The sequence below is a fragment of the Lathyrus oleraceus genome, chromosome 7, assembly GCF_024323335.1.
Source record: "Lathyrus oleraceus cultivar Zhongwan6 chromosome 7, CAAS_Psat_ZW6_1.0, whole genome shotgun sequence".
In the NCBI taxonomy this organism is placed as follows: domain Eukaryota; kingdom Viridiplantae; phylum Streptophyta; class Magnoliopsida; order Fabales; family Fabaceae; genus Lathyrus; species Lathyrus oleraceus.
This window is the reverse complement of record NC_066585.1, coordinates 51,024,639-51,033,098: the sequence shown is the minus strand read 5'-3', so window position 1 is coordinate 51,033,098 and position 8,460 is coordinate 51,024,639.

The following is an 8,460-nucleotide window of genomic DNA, read 5'->3' as shown; positions in this document are numbered from 1 at the left end:
TGTTGGTGCACTTTCTTTTTTTGGGATCACTTCAGGAGCAAAAACCTTTCCACTTCGAGTCACATCACTAGCTCCAACGATGTTAGTCACGTCTTGCTCTTTCAAGATTACTGGTTTGTTACCCACATAAACTACAGGCTCATAGTTCCAAGGCACTGCTTTGGTACTGTCAAATGAGAATGGAGCGGGAACATAGATAACCATGGGCTCAATCTTCTTCACTGACTCTAGGTCAACATTTCTCCGATAAGGGACCACAAAAGGCTTGGGAAGCCTCTCTTGATCAAATAAAAGCACAATCACATCAACATCCTCATCAATCTTTGCTTTAATGAACTGAATAACCCGTTGATCCATCAAACATTGAAGACAAATTTTGAATTCACCACACTGATCAGTGTCGCATTACGCGAAAAACCCGGCGGGAAAACAAGAACAACAGAGCCGCCACCGTGCGTTATTTATCCCAAAAGAGGGAAAGGAAACGCTCAGAGTAAACCTGGAAAGGACGTGGTCTCGCGACCAAAAAGAGAAAGGGATCGGGAGTCGGTTATGCGAAGGGAAGGTATTAGCACCCCTACGTATCCGTCGTACTCGACGGGATCCACGCACAATAGGGAGGAAAAATGGTTGCTAAAAAAACACTGCTCACACACACACACACTGGCTGAAAGAGACACAAGAAAAATAGACGAGACTGACTCGGCAGGATATCGCATCCTGGGCCAACTTAGTCTATCAAGCATAGACATCAGAGTCTAAGTAGTTCGGACTGGGGAAACGACACATGCTCGCTAGGATATCACATCCTATGCATACGTATCTCCTTTGGACGAAGGAGAATCAGAGCATTCGTAGCTCGGCTAACACGCACACAAACAAACACAGGCAAAGGCAAACGTGGAGCCTGAATGCCAATCACTGGACTTACATCAGCATCCGAACCAAAACACACACAAGAAGGCAAACGTGGAGCCCGAATGCCAATCACTGGACTTACATCAGCATCCGAACCAAAACACACACAAGAAGGCAAACGTGGAGCCCGAATGCCAATCACTGGACTTACATCAGCATCCGAACCGAACACACACAAAGAGTGTGGAGACACAAAGGTTAAAAAGAAAAGAAAAGGCGCCCGGAGAGATCAGCTCAATCTCCTGCCTACGTACCTCATCTGGTATGAGGATCAGGGCGACGTAGTTCCCCTACGGAGGGACACAGGACTAGCCTAACCAGATAACAGAGGGAGACACAACTAGGGAGACTACGACTCGAGCCTAGATGTTATCATGCAAATTCATCCCTAAGTTAAGGTTTCTGGCTAACTTGCACAGGGAGCAAGCCTATCCTAAACATGACTTGCACAGGAAGCAAGCCAAACTAAACCTAACTTGCACAGGAAGCAAGCTAAAGCAAACACACAAGCACAAGTAGCACACACTATATGCAAGCAATAGGCTCAATCAAGGTTAGGTTTTAGTCGAGGGGTCATATCAACCTCAACAAACGAACCACTGTAACAGGGTAGTGTTAGCTCTTAACCCTAACATTGAGAGTTAGGGTGAAGCTGATGAAAGGTGAGTGAAGATGAGACTTCACAGCTCTTATCCCTGGCCTGGGAGAGCTTAAGACAAGAATGTGTGGGTTCAGAAAGTGGGAACCCTTCTACACATTTGACACTGACTCAACTGTACAACTGTACAAGATCTTGGGTTAGTATCTGCAATGCATCAACACAGTGGTGTGAGCAAAGCAGATGACACACAGAATAGCAGGGAATGGATTGCACATCCCTTGTATCTGCCAATTGCCTCTTCACTTAGGAGGTCTTTGAGTATGTACAAGGACAAAAGTAAACAGTCACAAACATTGCCTCTTAAGGAGGGCTTCAGACAGGTGCCTGGCCAAGTAACAGGCCAAGTCTTCCAGACTACATGGAGTAAGGAAATTATACCTCAATGCAAATTGCTTATCAAGCAAAGCAAAGCAAAGTTCACAAGGAACTAATAGCAACTAAAGTACCTGAAATCAGTCAAGCACAATTAGTATACCAGACACAAAGTTAAAACAAACAGCATAAGCCAACAGACAATACAGTCAAGCATATGTGCAAAGCACAAGCTCATAAGCAACCTACAAAACAAACAAATTAGTTCATGATAAACAATCAAACTCATTCAACTTGTATTGATCTCTTTGAAGCATTTGTTGCTTAATCTGAAAAACCAAGCTTAAACATGAGCAACAAGACCACTAGGACAAGCCTAGGGTCAAAAGGGGATAAAAAATTTAAAACAGCAAGGGACAAGTGCACAAAGTCAAAACAAATCAATCAAGAAGCAAACCCAAGTGGTTTCACATTCACATCATTCATCATCATCATTTCACAAGCAAATTAGGTCAAAGCATGGCATATAGAACCTCAAAGAAGTCAACAGAATGACTCAACTCAAATCCAATCATAAACAATTCAAAAATTCCTCAAATAAATCATGATCAAACATCATCCACAACATGATAGGCATACCAAATTTCAGCTCATTTGGATCAAAGGAAATAGGGAAATTAAATTCAGAAAGGCAAGGCAAGTTCAAGCATACTCATTCAAAGCATCAAAACATGCACCAACTTCAATTAATCATAAAACAGAACCAACATATGATAAATGAATGGGGCCAAAGCCATGATGTACTTCAAGATGTTCACAATGCACATGTCAAATTTCAAGTCCATCCAATTAAGCATGAGAATTTCACAAATCATATGGCATCATGTGTCACAAAAGTCAACAATTTGGTCAAACAGGGGAGAAATTATCAATCAAATAGGAAATGCATTCAAAAACTCCAGAAAAATTCACACACAATCTCAACATGCACAAGTGTCTTCATGCAAAAATCCAGACCATTTTGAGTTCAATAAGCATGGTAATTAAAATCATGAAGTTGGACATGCATGGTGTGACACAAATTGTCACACCCCTATTCAAAAAATCATATCTCCACAACCAGCAATGATAAAATTACAAACTCTATACCAAAATCACCATGAACATGTCTAGTTTAAGCACAAAAACTTTGAGAGGCATTGGATTATGTATCATCATCTCACAAGCAAATTGGCAAAGCATACACAAAATGGATACACATGAACAAACCCTAGCCAAATAATTTTTCCACATGTGCACAATTTGAATAAAAATGCTCATAAAAAACTAGATGAAAAATGGAGATCAATGCAAAAAATCCCATCTCAATTGGATCATCCTTTAATTATTTATGAATTTTTGAAGATTGTAAAAGAAATTAGAATAAAAATTGAAGAAATGAATGGAAATGCCATGGATTAATTATTTAATATTTATTTAAATGGGAATGGCACTTTTGCTGAGTATAAAACTCAGCGTTCCAATTAAATGGGGGAATTCAACGCCCCAGTCAACAGGACACACGGCCAATCGCGTGCCAGCATGGCCACCTAGCAGAACCAATCGCAATGCATTCCTAAAAAACAACATGCAGCACTAAAACCCTTTTTCTAAAGATCCAAAAATGCTGCCAATACAACAGTACCGTCTCCCTCATCCCATTTCAAGCCGGAACAGTGAATACCTTCAAGGACTCAAGAACAAAAATTTCCAGAACCTCAAATTGAACCTATCATCGCGTAGATCCATCATCGTACACTCATAATACATAAACATTTCATCGAGAAACCAACAAGCATGTGCAAATCGAAGGAAAAACAAATCGACATCAAGACTTTAAATGCTTGTAACTAACTCATTTTGGCACGAAACGCAACGGTTCAAAGCTCATTTAACTCAGCGTTCGAAGATCTATAACTATCAATCAACAAATTCATGAATCGAGATGGTCGAAATCTGACCTGTATGAAGAACAGCAGTGGAGTTCGTCGTTATTCCAAGCTTATGAAGCTCCAAGATTCGTGTATGATGCTTATGGAGGTGTTTGGAGAAGGATTGAGTCACTAATCGCTCATGAACTCGGCTCCTCTTGAAGTCACCATGGATGTTCAAGCTTGAAGAATGCAGTGATCTTGTACTGCTAGCTTCGATCTCATGTATCACTTTCTCTTCAAGAGCAATGCAGTAGTATGAATCTTGTGAGATGAATGCCGGTTGTGTGAAGAAAAAAGCCATAAAAGTTTTTAGAGCAAAATATTGATTTTAGATCTAAAATGTGAAAAAAAGATTATCGTCCATCCCTTTCTGTTACAATTAGTAATATATATGCCTTGTTAATCACCTATACTAATCACCATTAAGCCATGCCATTAGAATTAAAATAAAATCAAGTGTTAAGCAAATTTTGGCAATTACCCTATATGCATGAGTATGGCATGAACAGTGCCGAGTTTTTCTTGTAATGGACTCCAAAATCATTTTTAATGCAAATAATATTAATTGGAAATGGATGCAAGGCTCATTTTTCAAATTAGCAATTTCTCTCAAAAAAAATCAAATTAATTCACTTGGAAAATGCCATTTTTATGTGATGATTTTTAGTGAAATGCAATGAAGGATTTGGATAGATCATGTCAAATGTGACTTGTAGCAAAAAACCCCACTTAATTTGGCCAAATGGTTTGGAAGATATGCCACTTTGAAGTTCAAAAATTTCTGAAAATGATTTGATCATATCTTGCCAACCACACATGAGAATTTCATGTTCTTGGACTTTTTGGAAAGGTGAAAGCAAGATCTTCAACTTTCATGTTGGACAAAATTCCATTTGAATCTTGTATGATGATGTGAATTTGAGGAGAAAAACTTTCTATTTTTGGCAGTTTCCAATTACAGGTCACTTGCCATTTTAGGAAACTTTTTGTCTGACTTTAAATTCTTCAATCTTGATCTTTGAAATGTCAAATGAGACTTTTATGGACATGAATGAACCCTTTCAAACCATCTCCCACCTTGAAAACCACAAAATCAGGCACAGTTGACCATAGTTGACCATCGTTGACTTTCTAGGGTTTCTGGTGGACTGGACAATGACTGATGACTTCTGAGCACCCAATCTTTGACCAAATCACTTCCAAAGGATCCCTAGGTCATGTGAACATGTTGGACCAACCCTAGGGCCTTGCTTCCTTGAGAAATGCACTTGCTTGCTTGTTTGACCTGATCTCCTGACCAGTTTGACTTAATTCTTCTGAATGGCTTGCACTTGGGCAAAGGGACAATGCAATGTTATGCAGTGGACTATGTTAATGCTATGACCTAATATGAGAATGTACGTACAAAAGGTAGGGTGCAAATTTGAGGTGCTACAGCTGCCCCTATTCAATCAGCTGGGAACCCGAATGGATGAGAGCAACGGCTGTCAGACTTTCAGGGTAAACAGGGATTGAATACCAAGAACCGTAGAATTTGCACAATACAGGGATCCACCAATGGAAACGTCCACTGGGATTTGATATTTATTACTGGGTACTTTTGGTGTTTTTTTTTTTTTTTTTTAATTTTTTTAAAAGGATACGGCCACATCCAGACACCACAACGACGATGAATGGGAACAGAAATCACAACTAGATGCCAACGGACAACTAGGAAAAACTCAACGTTTACCGAGACCAACGGAGAGGTAAACAGACATTAATGAATGACTGGAAGAGATACAACCATACGTCAACGGACGAAATGGGAAAAACTCAACGTTTACCAAGACCAACTGAGAGGTAACCCAACTGGGGACGACCAGGAAAAACTCGACGTTCACCAAGACCAACGGAGAGGTAAGCAACTGGGGACGACCAGGAAAAACTCGACGTTTATCGAAACCAACGGAGAGGTAACCAGACATTTACTGATGAATGGGAAGACTCGACCAGACATCAACGGATGAATGGGAGAAAATTCGACGTTTACTGTCATCGAAAGATGATGTTTACTGACACCAAGAAAGATCGACCAGACATTTACTGATGAATGGGAAGACTCGACGTTTACTGACATCGAAAGATGATGTTTACGGACACCAAAAAAAGATTGACCAGACATTTACTGATGAATGGGAAGACTTGACGTTTACTGACATCGAAAGATGATGTTTACAGACACCAAAAAAAGATCGACCAGACATTTACTGATGAATGGGAAAAAAAGAGACATACAACCAGACGTCAACGGACGAATGGGAAAAACTCGACGTTTATCGACACCAACGGAGAGGAGTAAACTCTTCTGGGGAGAGCGAACACAACCGAATCATCAACGGATGATCGGGAAAAACTCGACGTTTATCGACACCAACGGAGAGGAGAAATCTTCACTAGGGAGGGGAGGACGACGTTACGAACATCAAAAGATGATGTTTACCGACATCAAAAGAAGACCAGACACTTACGCATGACTGGGAAAGCACCGAAAGATGGTGTTTACCGACACCACAGAAGAAACAACACACGCGGGTGCTGACGGGATACTGACATCCACAAGATGACAGGGCAAGGCTTGACACCTGCGGGGGGTCTCACTGGGGAGAAATAAACTTTCCTTTCACCAACGGATGAGGAAATAAACCTCTGTGGGGATTAATCCTGAACGCCATCAGGAGCAACTGTAGCAAACGTGCCGTACAGGTTGAACAAAAATCCGCCTCTGCCGGGGGTACGGTCTGATGGTTTTGAACACATGAATGCATATGTTTGAATTTTTCTATGGCGTAATGCTCCATATAAAATGGAAATGCTACGCATTTTTTGAAGATGCAATGATTACTATATGCCAAATGCAAATGAACCCTGGCTGGGGAGCCAAACTGATCAAAAACTCCAACTCTGCGGGGAGACTCTGCTTGAAGAATACTCTGCGGGGAGAGCCTCATCCGGGAATGCTTTGCGGAGAAAGCAACGACTTCTCACTCATGCTGGAGAAACACGACCGTTGCTGGGGATATCCTACACAGGACCCAATCCACTCAGTGACTCCGCTTGGGAAACAATCAATACTCCGCTGGGGGATAATACTCGCTGAGGAGTAACAAGACAACCTTACTGAGGAATGATAAAGCGACTTCGCTGGGGAAGACTCAACCAAACTTCATGTAGAATAAACTCTGCCTCGGGGAATAACTGCTACTCCACTGGGGACGACCCAATCCACAGGTAGGATAAACCCAGCTAGGTATGCAACTCTGCTGGAGAAATATTTCATTGAAAACCCGCTCCACTCGGGGAACTTGCTGAGGAAAATCCACACCCTTCTGCTGAGGAGAACAGCTCTGGTGGGGATGATAACACATCATATCATACTGGAGATGAACCTCCACAACCCTGCTGGGGAGAAGCGCTCACGGCCATGCTGGGGATAACAACGTCACAATCCCGACTGCTGGGGAACAACATTCCATTGACAAACTCCGCTGGGGAAACCTTCCTGGGGAAAACATCTGCCAGGCACTCAACGGGGAATCTCAACTGGGGAAATCTGCAAGCACAGGCCTGCTGGGGATAGGCAATCCTTAAATCTGCTGAGGAATAGAGGGTACCATCCACAGACACCTCTGCAGGGGAACATAGCTCTGACAGCTCTCAAACTGGTTTGGGCTGGGGAAACGTCCTCCACCCTGAGAAACATTCTGCCCCTGACACTCCCACTGGGGGACGTGACAACCTTCAGGCTCGCTGAGGAGGCACCGATCTTGAATCCGTCGGGGAGATCACACCCTCCACCCACTGGGGGAGATACGGCTTACTTGCCATGGGATACCGGTCGACTCGTCGAACACTGGTATTCATCGTCCACCCACAGTGTCGACTTTCCACTTTTAATAATCTCCTAGACTCATCTGGACTTTGCTGCTCCATCATCTCGTATTCCCAACTCCTCCGTACTTCATGGAGATTGAACTCCTGGAATTCCTACATTCTTTCCAATCATCAGACTTTGAAGAGTCTTCTTGATTAACTTTCCAGGATCGTCGTCGTAATCCTTCACCGTCATTACATCACTCGTCTATCCCTTGCCCCTGGTTGGGCTCTGTAGGGATCTCTTGTCAAGAAGGGTTCATATTATCACTGGCAAGTGAATGAAGATATCTAACAGTACCTGCACAAGAGATCGTTAGATAAAAGCGTGCCCCTTGTTCCAACACCTAGGTCACTCAAACTTCCGAATAAGATTTCCAGATTTCAATCTTATAAGCATGCATCGGAAGAGACCTCTATGTTTCAAAATGCAAATATTCTTCTCAAAATAAACGGATGTTTTCGTAATCAAAGCGGTAATGACACAAAAACAAAATTTATTTGACTGAACGCACACTTTATTGACTGAAACAAAAGGTGGCTCGAAGTCGAGCAACACACAGGAAGCAAACCCTGAAAAGAGGTGATTGCGTACCAAAGGAAAAATCTATCCTAATGGCAATGTGAAACCGTGATCTCATCGGGTTCCAACTCAGTTACACCTCATATGTCCTCAAGACTTTC